This window comes from Lepisosteus oculatus, chromosome 2, assembly GCF_040954835.1.
Source record: "Lepisosteus oculatus isolate fLepOcu1 chromosome 2, fLepOcu1.hap2, whole genome shotgun sequence".
Lineage (NCBI taxonomy): Eukaryota > Metazoa > Chordata > Actinopteri > Semionotiformes > Lepisosteidae > Lepisosteus > Lepisosteus oculatus.
In genome coordinates, this window is record NC_090697.1 from 47,699,709 (window position 1) to 47,718,449 (window position 18,741).

The 18,741-nt window shown below is 36.6% G+C and overlaps 1 protein-coding gene across 8 annotated transcripts in view; it reads left to right on the top strand.

Annotated features, from left to right (window-relative positions):
• dnmt3ab (DNA (cytosine-5-)-methyltransferase 3 alpha b) overlaps window positions 1-18,741 on the top strand; it is a 278,365-nt gene that overhangs the window by 5,950 nt on the left and 253,674 nt on the right. The gene's annotated exons all lie outside the window — the stretch shown is intronic.

Here is an 18,741-nt window from a genome sequence, read left to right on the forward strand (position 1 = left end):
TGCTAATAAGGAGACAGTGGTTCTTACATGGTGTTATTTAGATGAAACGTGAAGTGCACTTTGTACAGTAGGCATGTGGATGTCTGTGGACTAGATTTGCAATGTCAAGCAGGACTGGCATGTAAGCAGCCATTAAAGGAGCAATAACATGCCAAGAGATGATCGTTAACATTTAAACAGCCGTTGAGTTTTTCTAGTGCCTTAAAATGTCTTGTTGGATCCATCCTCTATTAAACTGAAAGGTAGTGGTTGACGACAGTCTTTATTAGTATAGGATTTTTTTTTGCAGAAGTATCTGTAAGTATCTTACCTGTAGGAGGGCACTCCTTCGAGTCCACTCAGCACTAAGTTGCTGCACTCTCTGGGTTCATGCTAGTTTACACTGGCTGTTCACTCCACTGTTGAAAGATGCTTGTTGACCATTTTGGCCTTAACAATTGGAAAGGCCAGTCCTGTTCGCATAATGTACAGATTCAAAGGAAGTGGTCTAGTGGTGTACAGTATTTGTAAAATATCTGTTACTGTTTAACCTGCTCTTTCTTTGCAGGCGAACAAAGTAGCAACTGCAGATATGAGTATCAGATGAGTTAAAGAATTTTTAACAAATGCTTCTCCAAAGTAGTGGGAGTGTACCATAGTGTACCCATGGTGCTCTGAAAAAGGAAAACAAAAAGAAATGTTACATTTAAGTGTAATAAACATTAGACTTTGCACTTAGACATTAGCTTGGAACAGAATTGCTCTCACTTCAGTCCAAAATTAAGTACGGAATCAGAGTAGCTTGTTTGTTTTAGCTTTTTTTAAAAGTATTTTTTAAGGAGCTATACAGTATTTCACTGAGGCTGTTCCCCATATTCACTGGGTACTCCAGTTTCTTCTCAGTCCAAAGACATACAGGTAGCTTATTTGGTTTCTGGGAAAACTGTATGTGTGTCTGTGTGTGTGCCCTGCGATGGACTGGCATCCTGTGCAGGGTGTACTCTGCCTTGCACCAGTTGCTTGCCAGGGTAGGCTCTGGTTTCCTTGCCATCTTGAATTGGGTAAAGCGATTAGAAAATACATGGATGAGCTATATTATCACTTTGAACCCCAATCACAATCTCTGTTCAGCAGTATTTTCACCATTTAAGTTAAATTGTGCAGATCATGACATGTCAAGTACAGATTTTCATTCCTGGTGTCTATGAGGTTTTTTTTATCATCTGTTAACAAGCAAATTGCAGCATCGATAGAACTGTGAATCGATAGAAAAATCAGAAACTCCAAAATTCTTCAAAAAGTGTCACTGATTTTTCTTTTCTTCATGCAGAAAAGGGTAATTTTCCTCTTACCTGAGAAGGCAAAAACATCTAGAGTAGTGAAGAAGGCTCCACGGCCGAAACGTTGTGTTCTCTAACATCTAGCGTAGTTTGTCATGGCCGTGCCTGGCTTGGGACATCAAGACCTGTTAAACTCTCAGTACAGATAATGGTGTATTTCTGGTCTAGGAGGGTGAAATCGCTTGGGATAGATTTGTCTTGTGGCACCACGGTTAAACTTCAGTGCAGGTATCCTGTGAGGTTAAACCACAGTGAGCCACTAATCCATTATTGAACCGTCTCTTTAGTTCTGAATTATCAAGTGTGTATCACTAGTGCTTGCTCACAGCTAAATTGGCTGTTATGATTATATGGGGCGTACCTTCACTTTAGTACCATGCATCATGTTAAACTGAATCCACACTGAACACTGTCAAAGGGAGTAATCTATTTTAAAACTGGGAATGGGAGCCACTATTTCCTACACAGGGTTGTGGGAGTCTAGAATAAACTTCCCCATCTTGTTGTTGAAGCTGATCCCTTGACTTCTTTCAAGAAATGAGTGGATGAGATCTGTGGATCAGTTATCTGTGAACTACAGGATGGGCTGAATGATCACCTGTCGTTTATAGCCCTTCTTTACTGTACTGTATGTCCTTTGGCGATTTTCACTTTTTGCTGTCTTTTAAGATAAAGGTCATACAGCAGCTATTTTAGGGGACTGTGACATCCAGATTAAATTGCCCCATTGAGTTAAAAAAACATTACTCTCAAATATTTAATGGTGTTTTAGGTTTGATGGAAAACATTTCAAGATATTGAGTTCTAGTAATTTGTGTAACTAGATTTAGGCACTCCACATTACTTGACCTATTTTCTTTCTGGTAAATGTAGTCTTTGCTCCTGTGTTGCAGCCTTTCAATCACAAAAGTGGAATTTTCTCCTCTTTTTTATTGGTGTGCTTTTAGGGCATTTTAATGTCATTTTATACATTTGTCACCAACTGATACTATACAGTACTCTGACTTAGTTTTAGAACTATTGTATATGGTAGATGACATAATTCTCTGATCATTTTATTATATAATATTAAGTTTTTTAGTCACTTTTTCCCTGCTGTAATTAGAGTGATACTGTAAATGTTTAATGAGGCGTAAGTTAAAAATATTTTTTACTTAGATGTTTGCAGATTTCCAACTGCTGTATTGTATTTGGTCCCATTATCAATATAATGCAATTGTCTTACTGTACATACTGTCCTAAAATTACTTTTTTAACCAGATACTGTATGTTAAATAAATGCATGCCGAGACACTGGATGTATTTGTCCGATTTTTTTGTTTTTCAATGTTCAATACTTGAGTTCTTATTATTCCATGGGTATTTCTACATCAGGTATGTTCACACTGGCATACCAGTATTGCTTCATTCAGATTTCAGTTCACCCTGTTCCACAATAGGGTTTGCATGAAACAGCAGGAGGTATTTCTTTCCGGAACAGAGACTCAGAAACCACACAAAGGTGGCAGGCATTTGAGAAATCCTGATGTTATCTTACAGATTTGCTAATGCTGTCAAGGTATCATGATATTATTCAGTGTAGTTTAATAAATGTATCAAACATAATCACAAAGTTGTATAGAAATGTGGAATATATACTGTACAAATTCAACTTCATTTATTCTTATGATGTGACTTAATTATTGAACTGTTTTTAGTTCCCTCTTCTCAAGTGCCGAAATGAATTATGGGAAGTTGACAAAGTGATGGTGATGTACAGTAGCATATTGGTTTACACTGCCCACTGAGGACTTTTCTCTATACTGTCTGGAAGCTGTCATGAATGTGTTTACACTGGTAAACATTCTGGAGAAGCCATTCTCCATTCAACCTTGGAGAAGATAAGAGGACATGTTTTGAAGCATAAACTATAAAACTATTCCAGAAAACATTTGGGAATACTTGTATAAGTGTAGCTGGCATCTTTATGTAATTGAGTTGGGGTTATGGAGACTGCAATGAGAATGGAACTTTGCCTTGTTGCTCTAATCTGACCCTCTGCATTAAATCTGTTGTCAGAATTCAATTTGTGTTCCAAACTCAAACATTTGGAATCTTGTAATTGAGAACCTTCGTACAATGAAATATTTCTTTATAAAGGTTTTACCTTTGTTAAGCAAACATAAATATGATTCTCTGTTGCTCCTTAACACAATATGAACCTATCTATGCTAAATGATTGCTTTACAAGTGTAGCTGTGCTTTGAATTTAAAAGACAATATGTATATGTATTTTTCCTATTCTTTCCTCACATGTAATTAAAAATCCAAGTACTGTTAAAGGTCTTGTGCTAAACTTGATACATATGGTTTTGTTTTAGATTTGAAGCCAATAAATTCACCCAGTCACACAGGAATAGGCTGTCCATTTGTATTCACAGCCAAGTCTTATTCTGGACCATGCTTAAATTGAGACTACAGTGGGGGGGAAAAAACTAAACTTTTGTCTTTTTATGTCTTTAGGGTAAACAGTTTATAACACTATGGCAAAGAAAGGGAGCTTTTGTTTTACAGAATTGCCTACAAAGGAAACCTCTTGTAACACATTATTACAAATTTTGTTACTAAAGACAATTTTGTATTTGGACAGTAAAGCATTCTACAACCATAAGTGCTATACAGTTAGAAACAGTGGCTCAGTGCATCTGGGAAGCAAAAACATAATCTCAATCATGGCCAAACCTCAAGTGGTCACAACAACTCTGAAAAATACTAGTATTGGTAGTATTGCAGGATATTCAGATGGCTTGAACTTCTGTTTATTTGGCGTATATATATACCCATGGGGTCATCTTTTTTTTCCTTTCAAAAACCCATTAGTTTTTATTTTCATTTAACTCTAAAACATTAAAAAGCCACATACTACCTTAAAGTATGTGCTGTTTATTGCTGTTGTCAAGTAATGTTTTCTTTGGCCTAAGTTAGTGTAGCCAGCTACTAAGCTAAGTCACAAAAATATTAAGTGTCTGAGTCCTCTTAGATTGCTAGCTGAGATTGTGGTGGAAAAACTACACGCTGCTTTAATTTAATCAAAGTAAACATTTGGTTAAAATGCAGATATTAATGAAAATAATATTTTTTGTATAATATCTTTCAAGTACGTGCACTAATTTTATTTATAAACTATCAATGAAGTGGTTGTACAAGAACAACTAAATGCATTAAAAAGGTAGAAAAATGTAAATAAAGAAGTTACTAGTTAATAAGTTACTTCAAGTAATCTGTATAACAGAAGTCTTAATCAGAATTTTAAAAAATAACAAATGTTTCTTATGGATATCGGCAAAAAGGTTGGTTACCTATAGTCAAATATCTTTCAAATACAATATATCAACCTGTAGTTTACAGGTAGACATTGCATCGTTTGCAAGGGGGTGATACCGTATGAGAATACAAACTTTGTGAGGAGGTAAGCTTGTGAGGGGTTGAGCATCACTGTTTTGCACAAGCTGCAGTCTGTTGATATTTTTAGGTTGTTGGCTAGCAGTGGATTATAGTAGTCAGACTTAGAAACAACAAAGACATGAACATGTTTCTCACCATCAGACATAGACAAGCAGGATCTTATTTGTTCATTGCAAGTTAAATGAAAAAGGGAAGTTTTTAATTTCTAAGCATGAGGTTTAAAGTTTAGACTCATAAAGCACAGCAAGGTTTATGACTAGAGCATTTTGAGTAAGTTCAGAATTATCAGGTAACAACCTTAAACATTTAAATTTAACAATCAAATGCTGAGAACTAAATAACATGACACGCTTTCTCAGTATTTAGGACTTAATTTGAATACTTCCAGAATTTAATGTGATAGCATAATTAAATAATTTTTTTCATCAGCAAAGGTATTATGTTCAATGTTGTATTTCTGAAATATTTGACCTAAGGGTAACATATACAGTAGATTGTAAATAAGAGGGAGCCCAATATAGACCCTTAAGATCCACCAGTACAAAGAAATGGTGTAGCTAGAATTTCTGAGGACCATTTAATCTATACAAGATTATTCAGTAATAGTTTTGTAAAAGACTTTTAATGCAGAGGGAAACAGAACATATCACAGATAAATATTGTTCTTCTCGCACAGAAAAAGCATGATAGCTGCAGGACAAAAATGTAACCAAAATATAGTCTAGGGACCAAAACAACAAGTGGGCTGTGTTTTAATATTACATTATCCACCCCCAGAACTGAAGTCTTGAAAAAGAGAGGTTTGCAACAGGATCTGAATACACCAACTTAATCTCTAGTGCAGATATATTTGACTTAAATGCAGAAAGTTTCTTTTGAATTTGTTTCACATTTCAGTTGTTACCTTAGCATCATGAGTAGACAGACAGAAAGAGCTATTAAAGGATGTTAAAAGATGTCTAGAATTATGCAGTTTGCTGCAGTCATGTGCAATTCTGAAAATCCATGAAGCAGCCCTACTGTACATCATGACTGATGTTGTATCCAGGTCCCATGGAATGTGGTAAATCTTGTCAATTTTCATTTGAGTTTGAGATAACAAGCCTGCAGCCTTCACAGATCACATTACTATGCAATGAAGAATTTGGGAGAAATGGTTCCCACCATGTTTTCACAGGTGATACACAGTTTAGTATTTCTGACAGTGTAATTAGTCAAATCATGCACAGGCAATGAATCAATGTATAAAGATGTGATTGTAAAATTGCCTCAGAAGGCCCGTGTAAATTAAGATATTGAAAAATAAGTACATCGATTTGGCTTTCCAATGCAAAAAAAATTGAAAATTGAATGTTTTAAATGTATCTAAAGGATTGTAGCAACCAAAGACTGAAATTGTTCCTGTATTGCTGGATAATCCACTGCAGGATTATGCTTGCATGGTAGATCACAACACCAGTGTCAAAATCTCACTTCTTTTTACTTATGGTATTCTGGCTGTAGCAGAGTATCATTGCGTCTTGAATATAGCTGAATTACCTATGAAACATTTTCTTAAAGGTTATTTAATAATTAAGGGGACATTACACTTGTTACTCAGGGTGGCCTGTCTGACAAAGCATGATTCTATAACTGCAGCTGTCAGTTAAAAAACTGTAGTCTCCATGTTTAATTGACCATAAGCTGTTATAGAGTGAGGTACAGTGTGGTCTTAGACTGTATCTGTCCTTTCTCAAAGAGTACTGGAGTTTTTTTTCCATTTTTTCCCTTGTTGTGCAGTGAATGTGGCTTTCTTTTTTGTGTCACTCCATTTTTAATGTAGGAAACATTTTTGCTATTTCAGTATTGTAGGCGTATTTAATAAAAAAACACATGAATCACTAATTCATGGCAATATGTAACATTATAGAAAGCTAATACGCATTTAAACATCACACATTTATTTATTACAGCTCCAAAAAGGGCTTTCTTGGTTAAGCATTATGTTAAAAGCCTGTAAACAATAAAAAAGTGTTTTGTTTAGCTTACTTCACATTACCTTGAATAAAAATAATGTAGCTGACTATGCCTTCTGTACTGCCATGCTAACATCAGCACTTTTATACGCTGTACTGCACTGGTGTGTAAGTTCCGTTCTAGGAGATTGAGGTACATGATTTGTTACTGGTTGATTGAGGAAGCTACTTCTTAGCTGTGTACTATCTGTGTTAGTTTTCCAAATGAAAAGCATGTTCTCAGTACTTGATCTATATAGATGTGAATGATAACCATTTTATCCCACACTTTTTAGTACCTAACCACCACTCCAGCCAGAACACAACTGAGACAAAATATCCCAGGTAGGTGTGTCCCAATTCCTGCTGCAAGACTCTAGTCTTGGCACATTCTACGTTAAGCATGTTCTTGAATCTCTACAGTGGCTTTCTCTTGAATCCGGAATTGCCTTTAATACCATTCTTTTGCCTTCCAAGGCTTTAAATGGATTGGAAGCCGTTGTGGTCTGCCCCGTACCACTTGTTGTTTGTAAAGTTGTGTCCCCAGTCCTTGCTGTCTTTGTTTTCAGCAAGTCTGTCTCCAAGACACTATGGTGTTTATGAACCCAGACTTTGGAATGTACGGCAGAAACACTAATGAATCCAACTCCTTGGATGGTTTTGTCTTGCCTCGAACCCCATTTGTTTAAAAAGGACTTCATTAACATTTTTTTATTCCTTTGCTTTTTTTGTCTCTTGTTTTAACTTATAGAACTTTGGGATGTCTTCATGACAATGTCTTCATTGCCTTCAGGTACTTTAGAAAATAACGTTTGTTAATACACATTTAAACATCAGTTTAACAATGAAACATCAGTAGACATGCACAGTTTTTTAAATATGGTGTTTTTGATTAAGAAAATCTTTACATTTTCAAGTAATATTGTTAATTGAAGGTGCAGGAAAGTCAAAATGCTGAAACTTAATTTTTGCTGAAAGTAATAGGGCCAGATTAAATTGAGGCATATTAAATTGAGGAGTATTAGAAGTATTGTAGTGTAAAAATTGTCAGTGAAATGTGGATGAAAAGCATTTTTCTAAATTTACTGTAGTTTCCATTGTATGACATTCAACACTAATTAAATGTGGTATGTCATACAATTGAAAGGGTAGGGTCTTAAAGTATATCTTTAGTTTAAACAGGACAATTACAGGACTGTCAATTGTATTACCTTATTTTGTTATTTGAGTGTTATTTTTCATATGGCCTTTATTTTGGAGATTTGTGTTACATTGATATTGGCTTCAGTTGTGGACTGGGGTGCCTTGTTTGTGGATTTTGCTTTTTTTCCATATTTGTTTTCATTTCATTTCATAGTGACAACAGTATTTTAGTGCCATACCTTTTGATTGACATTGCTAGAATGCGGTCTTAGTGGGCCTGAAGTGGGCTTTAAGAAAGGGTCTTAAGCCCCACTTTTCTGATGATTTTGAGTGTAGTTGGGTAAAGACCAGATTCATATGCAGTAAGTACTCAGTTCTGACTGATTTAACACAATAACAGGTGTTCATGGACAGCTGGCAGAGTGCTCTATACCTGTTGTTTTATTAGCTTTGTTTTGACAATTGTTGACAATTGCAGAACAATAATAATAATAAACTTTATTTTATGTGGTGCCTTTAAAGGTGACTTCTCAAAGTGCTTTACAGAATGACAACAATAAATAAAAAGAATGCACAAGATAAAACACAATTACAATATACAGATGGTTGTGGAAGGTGGTACTAAGTAAAGTAGGAGCAGAGGGGTAAAGAATGGAACCAGTTAAGTAAAGACTCGTTTATAGAAGAACGTTTTAAATCTCTACCATTTGAAGGAGTTTAGAGAAGGTGACTCTCTGATATCCTTGGGGAGAGAGTTCCAGAACTTGGGGGCATAACAGGAGAAGGCCCTGTTGGCCATAGAATGAAGATGGGCTTGGGGGACAGTTAAGAGACCAGAATTAGAAAAGCAAAGGATGTGAGGTGGGGAGTAAGGTGATAATAGTTCAGACAGGTATTGAGGTGCCAAGCCATGCAGAGCCTTATAGGTGAGCATGAGGAGTTTTTAAGTCCACACAGAATGTGACAGGAATCCAGTGCAAGGACTCTAGGATAGGAGTAATGTGAACACTTGCACTAGACCTGATGAGGATTCCATCTGAATTTTGGACATCCTGCAGTTTGTTCAATGTATATTTAGATACCCCTGTGTGTAGAGCATTACAGTAGTCAATTCGGGAAAACACAAATGTGTTGATCAGCTTTTCAGCCAGAGTTAGTGATAACACAGGACGTTGTCTAGCAATATTTCTGACTATGCTGCTCATGTGGGTCGAATGTTAAGCCAGAATCGAATATAACCCTAAGGTTTTTCAATTTAGACTGAAGCTCAAGTACAGTACCATCTACAGATAGGGTTACAGCTTTGGCTTTAAAAAGTTGATGGGGGGGATACAATAATAAACATTACTTCAGTCTTGTCACAGTAAAGATGAAGGAAATTTTGAGTCATCCACGTTTTTATGTCAGAGATGCAATTAGATAGAATAGAGCCAGCCACAACAGTGTCGGGTTTGGTATGGATGTGTATTTGAGTATCTTCAGCATAGAAATGATAGCTGAGGCCTTGTGATCTTAAAACCTAACCTAAAGTGGAAACTTGTAAATGCTAAAGAGCAAGGGGCCCAGTATTGAGCCCTGAGGAACACCAGACTTAAGAAATACCAATTTCAGACATGGCTTGACACCTCAGTACCATTAAGACAGACAAAGTGACAGTGATCGCTTTGAGGTAGGACCAATTGAGAGCAGTGTCGGAAATTCCAAACACAGTCTCAAGATGAGAAAGTAAGATGTCGTGGTCAACAGTGTCAAAAGCAGCACGGAGATCAAGAAGGATGAGTATAGAAAGAGAACCATAATCAGAAGCTATTAGAAGTTCGTTAGTGACTTTGACCAGGGCAGTTTCTGTGCTGTGAAGTTGACGGAAGCCAGATTGGAGGGGTTTGAAAAGGTTATTTGTCATGAGGTGGTTATGTAACTGAAATGTGACAGCACGTTCTAGAATTTTTGCAAGAAAGCGTGAATTGGAGATGGGGTAAAAATTGTTGATATTGTCGAAAGCCATGTTAGGCTTTTTTGGCACGGGGGTAATGGCAGCAGTTTTGAGGACCGTTGGTACAACGCCAGTGCTCAAGGATTCATTTATAATATCGAAGAAAATAGGACAGAGAGAAGAGAAACAAGACTGAAATAAAGTGGTGGGAATGGGACATAAAATAGATGTGGTGGGTTACATGTGTGTAACTAGTTTATTGAGGGTCCAGAAGAGAGATGTTGGAGAGAAGGGAACCAGAAAAGTGGGATAAGGAGGGAAGAGGTATGGAAATGATATGTGTAGTGGAGAGAATGTGATGCTGGTTGAACTTGAACTTGAGCTTTATTGCTATATGTAACCGGTACTGGTACAATGAAATTCTTACTTACAGAAAGTCTCTCGATTGTAAAACAAGTGTAAAAAACAAAACAAAGTGCAAACAGTGCATCAAGACAATATACAAACAAACAGTGCAAGTAAACATGTAGACAGTTTAAAGGTAAACAATATAGACGTGTAAACAATGACTGGAGATGTGCAGTAGATAAGAAATCATAAACAGGTAGATGATGATGGTGTAGGTGTGGTCCGAGGGGGATGGCTAAATGTGTTCGTCAATCTCGCTGCTTATGGATAGAAGCTATTGAAGAATCTAGTGGTAAGTGTCCATATGCTCTTGTATCTCTTGCCTGAGGGCAGTGGGGTGAAGAGCTCATGCCCGGGGTGGTGACTGTCCTCTGTGATGGCCAGAATTCTACCACGGCAGTGGTCCTCATAGAGCTGTTTAATCTCGGTGAGACTGCAGCTGATGATATTCTGGGCCATATTGACCATTCTCTGCAGTGCCTTTCTTTCTCGTGAAGAGGTGTTGCCGTACCACACAGTGATCCCGTTGGTGAGGATGCTCTCGATGGTGCAGCGGTAGAAGTTCACCAACACATGTATTGGCATCCCCCATCTCTTGAGGCACCTCAAGAAATAAAGGCTCTGCTGAGCCTTCTTCATGATAGAGTCAGTGTTCACAGTCCAGGTTAGATCTTTAGAGATGTGAATTCCCAAAAACTTAAAGCTGGTGACCGTTTCCACTTCCGTTCCATCAATACTGAGTGGGCTGTGAGTGTGTGGCCTGTGTCTCCGAAAATCCACTATTAGCTCTTTCGTTTTATTTACGTTCAAGTCCAGGTTATTGCTATGACACCACCTAAGCAGCTGTACAACTTCATCCATGTAAGTGGACTCGTCATCATCACTGATCAGTCCTATTATAGTGGTGTCATCTGCAAACTTAATGATGCGGTTGTTGCTGTGTCTTGCTGTGCAGTCGTGATTTAACAGGGAGTACAACCTTGGACTCAGACAGCAGCCTTGTGGGGTTCCATTGCTCAGGGTGAGTGGTGTTGATGTTTTATTGCCTATCCGCACCACCTGTGGTCTCTCGATAAGAAAGTCCAGCAGCCAGTTGCAGACAGAGTTGCACAGACCTAATCCCCTGAGCTTTGTCACCAGTTGACTGGGTATGATGGAATTGAATGCTGAACTGTAGTCCACAAACAGCATTCTCACATACGAGTGGACTGGCTGTCCACCTCTGTACGAGGTGTTCCAAGGCTGTATGCAAAGCCAGGAGACAGCATCATCCACTGATCTGTTGTTCTGGTAGGTGAACTGCAAGGGGTCCAGGGACTCTGTGATGGAGGAGTTGATGTGTGACAACACCAGCTTCTCCAGGCATTTCATCACCACAGATGTTAATCTTGGATGTTGTCGATCTTGGAGTTTAAGAAATCTAAGAATGTGTCGCAAGGTTGCGATGAGGCAGGTAATGTGGTGGGGCAGTTTGGCTTTAGCAAACTGTTGATGGTGGAGAAAAGATTACATGTGTATGAATCTTGTTTCAGAAAGGTATACAGGTCTCTCTTGATTGTGTTGCTTGGCCTCTTTGGGTTCAGATCAGCAGAATTACCAGAACGGTGAAATTGCCAGTATCTTAAGTGGGCTTCTGCCAGTGACATTCCTTCCTCACAGTCAGTATGGTGCGGTTCAATGCAGTTTATCTTAATATTTTCCATGGTTCTCGGTATGTACTTATCAAACTGAAGACGTGACATGAAAAAGATTCACGGATTATTTTGGATTTAAATATAGCACATTTACAATGTCTTTCATACTTTCAAAGATCTGGACTTTTTTTTTGCTAGTAGTAGTACCAGAACAAAACTTTATTATTTTTGTTCATTTGCTAATAAAAGTGTATCTGTGTACTTTAATATACAATTTAGGACTCTTGCAACTCTGGCTTTCTAACCTTCACAATAGGAGAAACCTTTATTTTCTCCCGCGTAGTAATAGATTATGCTTGCCATTAAAATTCCTATTGTAAAGAAGAAGGAATGTTATTTTTGGGAACTGCTATAAATACTGTATTTGGTAAATAGGCTAATGGCCTATATAAATGCAACAAAATAATAGTTTAATTATGGACACATTGACTGTCTTGTGTACGGCATACGGCATAAGTTTTGCTTTGTTTGCTTGAGTGTGACTAGTCCACTAATGTTCGTTTCACATATGAACTTTTAGGTGAGAGACATTATCAAAACTTTACTGATGAGAGAAAGCAAAGAGAATCCAAAATGGTCTAGACAGGAGTGTAGCTGCTTGCAGAATTTTGTTTTTGCATGTGTATTTTGTTTTTTTTTTAAGAAATCTTAGCACTTGTACTTGCAGCAAGGTTTTTCTTAAGATCTGTACAGAGTCATGATCTATTAAAGGCATTTGAAATCAGTACTAAACAGTTTCCACCTCATCTAATGTGGACTGTATTAGCTTTATAATTGTCAAGTAGACTGCATTCCTTTAGGGGTAGTAGTAGACATTAGATGTTTTAGGGGATCATTAATATCCATTCAGAACTGTAACACTAAACTATTTAATAGTCTTTTTTTCCCTAAATTTACAAGTTCATCATATATTTTAGATCATTTGAGCATGATAATTAATTGTAATTCGGTTCAGACCTCCCTTACCGTGAATATATTACTAGGGACAGGTTATATGTCACCATGGTCAACATGAAGTGTTCACCTCTCTGTTGGCAATTCTTAAATTTACTTGCTCCAACACAAAATGCTGACTGTTTCCCTGCTTTCAAATCCCGTTTTAAGGCATTGAGTTATGGCTACAACAAATTTTGGTCAGACAGTGAGGTAATATTGTTTAGTTCTCAACATTAGCTTGAATATGATTCCTTGTAGGAGATTGCTAATAAAGTTGAGGTTAACTCCAGATCTTCACAAGATGTAGTTTAGAGATGGACACAGTATGGATGGATTGCTCCTAATGCATTGTGCCTATTCGTCTCACTTTATTCCTCTGTTCTCATATGAAAACGAACCCCTTGCTGGCATTTTGCAAGCTTTTGAATAATGTAGTAAAGATGTCTACCAAAATAAATATAATGTTGAGGTGTTACATTTAAACAGCTGCCATTCTTCCTTTGAATTTCCGTTAGAGGAGTTGGGGTTGGGAAGGAGCACCTGGCTTAAATACTATAAGTACTATATACTTAAATATTATATACTATGATTGTTCTGGAAATATTAGAACCCTTTCTATATTGAATACCCTCAACCAAAATAAGGTGTACAAATAAAAGAGCAAGGCCCTTAACCCCAACTGCTCCAGGGGCGCTGTACAATGGCAGACCCTGCGCTCTGACCCCAGGGTTCTCTCCCTGTCTGTGTGTCTGTGTCTCCATGGAGAAAAGCTGGGGTATGCGAAAAGACGAATTCCTAATGCAAGAAATTGTATAGGGCTAATAAAGAAACATTATCGTTATCATTATCATTAAAAAGGAATTTCTAGATAACCGTAAGTTTTGAATTGTAAGTTATTTTCTGTGTCGGCATGTTCAACGTGCAAATTCGTCACCATCCATTCCTTTTCAAACCATTGTGTAATGAAGGCCTCTCCTAGATCCCCCACCCCGCCCCATGAATCCCAGTTCAGTTTTTCGCATCTGCTTCACTCGGGCAAAGTTCTTAGTTTCATCTTCCCAGATTTCTTCCCATGCCTTCCTTGTGGTGTGAACTGTTTTTCCTGGAATCCACTTTGGAATTTGCTTCATCTGTTCTAATTGTTATGCCTGCAGCCCCTAACCATTTTCAGTTTCTTTGCTCTTTCAATAATGTCAAGAACCCATTTGCTTTCTTGTCCATTTTGTCCATTTTTCTCTTCCATTTGGTTATTTGTACCATAGTTGCTTGTGTTATTTTGTTTGTGGTGTTTAGAATCCAGGTTTTATGTTTGTATATGAGTGCAGATTGTGGAAAGGCTTTCTTCTTGAGGCACCAAAGTTGTTGGCCTTTCTTTCTTATGTTTTGTCCTCTTTTGATTCTTCTTTCTGATTTACACTTCTAGTTTTCATTGGGCACCGTTGTCACAAATAAATGTTACTGGTTTCATCTTCAAACTCAGTTCAATTGTTCCTAGCTTGAGCACATTAAAATGCAACTATATTAAGTGCCCTTATAGTACATGCTCTTGATTTTTCCAACAAAAAGTGATAAAACAGAGTATTAGCATAGTTTGCAATTATTCTAAACCAATCTTCTTGTCCACACACAAGGTTTTTATTGATGCAGTTCATTTCATAACACAAATCTTAAGGTGTTATTCAATTTTCAAAATGACACAAAACAAGGATTTGAACTTTATCCATGACAATTACCGGATATTTTACTGCAGAATGATGTCCTATTATGCTATTTACCATTGTGAAATGACAGAAAGAAACATAACTTGCTTTTCTATTTAATTTTGAAAGTTAGGGTAACTTACATTTAATAATACATTTTTGTTATTATAAACTTATGGTTGACTGTGGCTGGGCGTTAGTAAATAAGATTCTCTAAAAGAATTGCAGGATACATCACAAACGTAATGCAGTACTGTATGTATGTGCAGATATACAATACAAGAAATACAACATGTAGAAATACAAGAAAAAGACAGCAAAAGAGTTGTAGAAAAATAATGCCCTGTGCTTCCATGTGTAATGATTAGATTTACTATTGATAGTTGTTCATGCTTTTATTGATCATTCAGGTTCATTTTGGGTGTATAAAAAATATGGTCCTTATTTTAAATTTGTTTATGTTTTTAGACTTCCATAACCAACTTAAACAAGACTAAAAGTTACTTGGTAGCTTAATATTGTAAATAACTCCAGAGAACAGACAGGTGAAAGAGGATATGCACATGAGGCAATGTGGAATAAGACTGAGGCTGCACCTACAGTAAAATGTCAGCATGAAGTAATTATTTTGAAACAAAACCAGGCAAAGATGATACACTATAGTATGCCTGGGCTATGGTGGATGTTGACAGTACTTGAGCCTGCATTGTTCTGAAGAAGGCGAAGGATGATTTTGTAGTAACTTGCTCTATGATTATGGAGAAAATGCCATTTAGTAGGGCTTTCTCATTAGTAAAAGGGCCAGTAAAGCTTTTAATGTATATCGATTACAGCTGTAGATAGTTAAGTTTAGAGAAATAATTCAGTCCAAATGAACTGGTACAAATTTATGCCAGATGGTCAAGCTGAGATGTATTACAAAGTGGGATGGTGGAAATGAGATTTTACATTCTTGGGCTATATCTGAAAATGAATAAAATTATATTTTAGGACTGCACTAGTGTTTTCGCTAGGTTGCTGTTTTTTACAGATCTCTTTAGATCAACATAAATGCTTAAGTTCTTTATGGATCACGCTGACTGAGAAAGATTGAAATGTTGTAGTAATGGATTGATTGTAGTAATGGAAAAGAAAACTGTTATCTCCCATCATTTATTGCTGAGTTATTACATTTTTGGATAGAGTTTGTCAGAAACTGAATTTATCACTTGGCATCCTACTGTACAGTATGTCCCCATAAGTAAGAACTTTGAAAAATGATCTTCTGTTGCTGTACTTAATTTTTCTTTAATAGTATATTTAGCTTTGTTTAAAATGAACATTTTATTTACCCAATGAGGCCATTTTCATGTTTTTTTTGCCCCAGATGCTGTGTTCTGGGAACACTCTTTGAATTGAGACACACTGAGACCTGCTGTGTTATACAGTAGTTTAGAATGTCATCAAAAACATATTAAAATCATTGCACCTCATTTATGAACAGACCTTTTTGCAAAATTATGATTTCCAACAGTAATTAAGTTATTGGGTGTGTGTAAGTGAAGAAAATAAATCTAGTATACTACAGCGGTTCACCATACACCATACAGTTTAGTTTTTCTCTAAAACAATATGTGCGGCTGCATTCGAGGCTTTTGCTTATGCTTTGATGTTTGTATTTTACACCTTGACTCATTATGGTCATGAGAGAGGGGATGTACACAAACAGCACCTATTTTGTCGGGGGAACTTCTCCATCCTCAGCAGAATGCAGCAGAGCTCTCGCAGTCTCGTTGCTTAGCAACATGAGTTGCCTGAAATAACCTAGTGCAGACAGAAATGGAGCAATGATATTGACAGTGAAAGGGTTCAGATAAGGGAACAACAAATGGCCAGTCTTCTGCCAATTTCACCTTGTTCTATTGCTCAAGATGGTGGTCTCTGCTCTTCCAGCCCATAAGAAGTCCTATCTGAATGAAGCTGGTTTTTGTTTTTGCATTGTTAAATATCTAAACACACGCCTTGCTACCAACTGCTTTTTGTTCAGGAAATTAATTTGTGTCCATACATGTAGCTATTTCCTTTAGCATACTCTATTTACATGAATGTCTTGGTTTTCTGACAGGCACATATTTTAGGTTAATGTGTAACATTCAATAAAATAACCCAAAGTTCTCATGAGCCAGTGTAAATATTATAAGACCATGGATATGGTTAAGTGAATGTAGATTTAAGTATGGAAAATGTTCCTGTAACAAACCACTTAACCATGCAGTTTTTCATTTAAATGGATTTAAATTACGCTTTCCATATGTTTTTATTTTGTAACATAGTTCTAAGGGTGACGGAACTTGTTGTTTAACTCCTGTCAAAAAAATCATATGTGGTGTTGTGGCTGGTTGATTTACTGGAAAGATTGTTTTACTTTTTAAATTTCTGAATATGTGTGAAAGAGACCCATGACCCTGAATTGGATGAAGCGCTTAGAAACGGGATGGATGTTTAAGAGAGAGCATTTCTATTGGACTCTGTTGGAAAATAATGATACAATCAAGTATAGCAAAGGTGCAGTATAATTTGTTTAAAAATTCATTAAAAACTGAAATACATAAATTAATTTACAACGAAAGTACCTACCATAATTAATTAATATTTTAACTTGACAAAAGAATCCCTGTTTATGATACTTTTTTGTGACATTGACAATCATGAACATCTTGGAAACTTTTAAGATTTGCAGAACAAGATTTCATAGTGAGATGTCAATGGAACTGTCTGTTTCATTATCTAGACTTGATTGAAAAATACGGTAACCTGCGTCGTCTTCAGACTGATAAGAAATATATGTTTGAAAATGTATTTGACACATCCAGTAGGTAGATGAATGTCATGAGTCTGCCACCAATGGAAACTCATCAGCGATTAGCAGTTTTCAAATTAGTGGTAATGGGATGTTCAAGGGAAATTCTGTAACAGACGTGTTTTCACTCTAGATTTGAACAAATAATATGGTGGGACCTTTCTCGCCATACCTGGCAGAAAGAAAATAATATTTCAGTTGCTAGAATGGAAGGGAGAACTTAATGCAATATCTCAGGTTTAGAAACTTTAAACTTCAGAAATTGAATTCAGACACATTGAGGCCTGTTGTACTATAATTTCAGACATTAATGACATCAAGTGGAAAGACGTACTGAAAAAACACATCATGATGTTTTCTTTTTTGTGTATTTAGGAGTTTCTTACTGGGTTGATATTTCTGTACATCTGTGTTGATGTAAAATTTAAGTGAGGTAGCCTCTGACTTTATCAGGATACTCTCAATTAGCATGAAGAAAGTTGTCACCTTTGTGGATGAAGTTTAACTAACCTAGACTTTTCAGGTAAGAGGAGAGCTCTTTAAAATCTGGCAAGTAAAATAACAGAAGTATTACTTTAGTTTTACTATGCAGCACATTATTAAATCAGTCCCTGCTGTAGTAAAGTTACAGAATTCCCTCACATTCTAATTAACAACCAAAAGTTTCAGGATAAACTTGTGTTCTCCACTTTGGATTTTGATGCTTACTTACTGTAGTAAAGTTACAGAATTCCCTCACATTCTAATTAACAACCAAAAGTTTCAGGATAATCTTGTGTTCTCCACTTTGGATTTTGATGCTTACTTTGCGATTCCCAGTTACATAGAGACAAGGCTTGCTACATAAATGTGAAATCTGTTACTTCTTTTTGCTCAAGACTTAAATGATTGTGCATCCACATTACAATTTTGTCTAGCAAGAATGTGAAAAATAATTGTGCGTAGAGATTTCAGAGGGATTTGGGAAGATTATAATATATATTAAAAACTGCATTGCACTTGCATATAATGATCCCAGAGCACAGATCCTTGCCTTTTTACGTGGAGGGTATGTACTGTGTTACTTTTCATAATTATAATGCAGTAAGTGTGATAGAAAACAATGAAAACAAGAATGTACATAATGTGACAGAATGATCCATAGCTCTGTGTCTTTTTGAAGAATGATCAGATTGACTTCAAAGAGTCCAAAATTTGGAAACCAGCTCAGACTAGGAATTGCTTTGTGTGTTGTCAGAGTTGATTTTTACATTTAAAAAGCTGTGTATTTTCTCTGGGTGAGCCCAGCAACGAGGAAATCATTGTTGATGAGACATTTCTATTAAATTGCA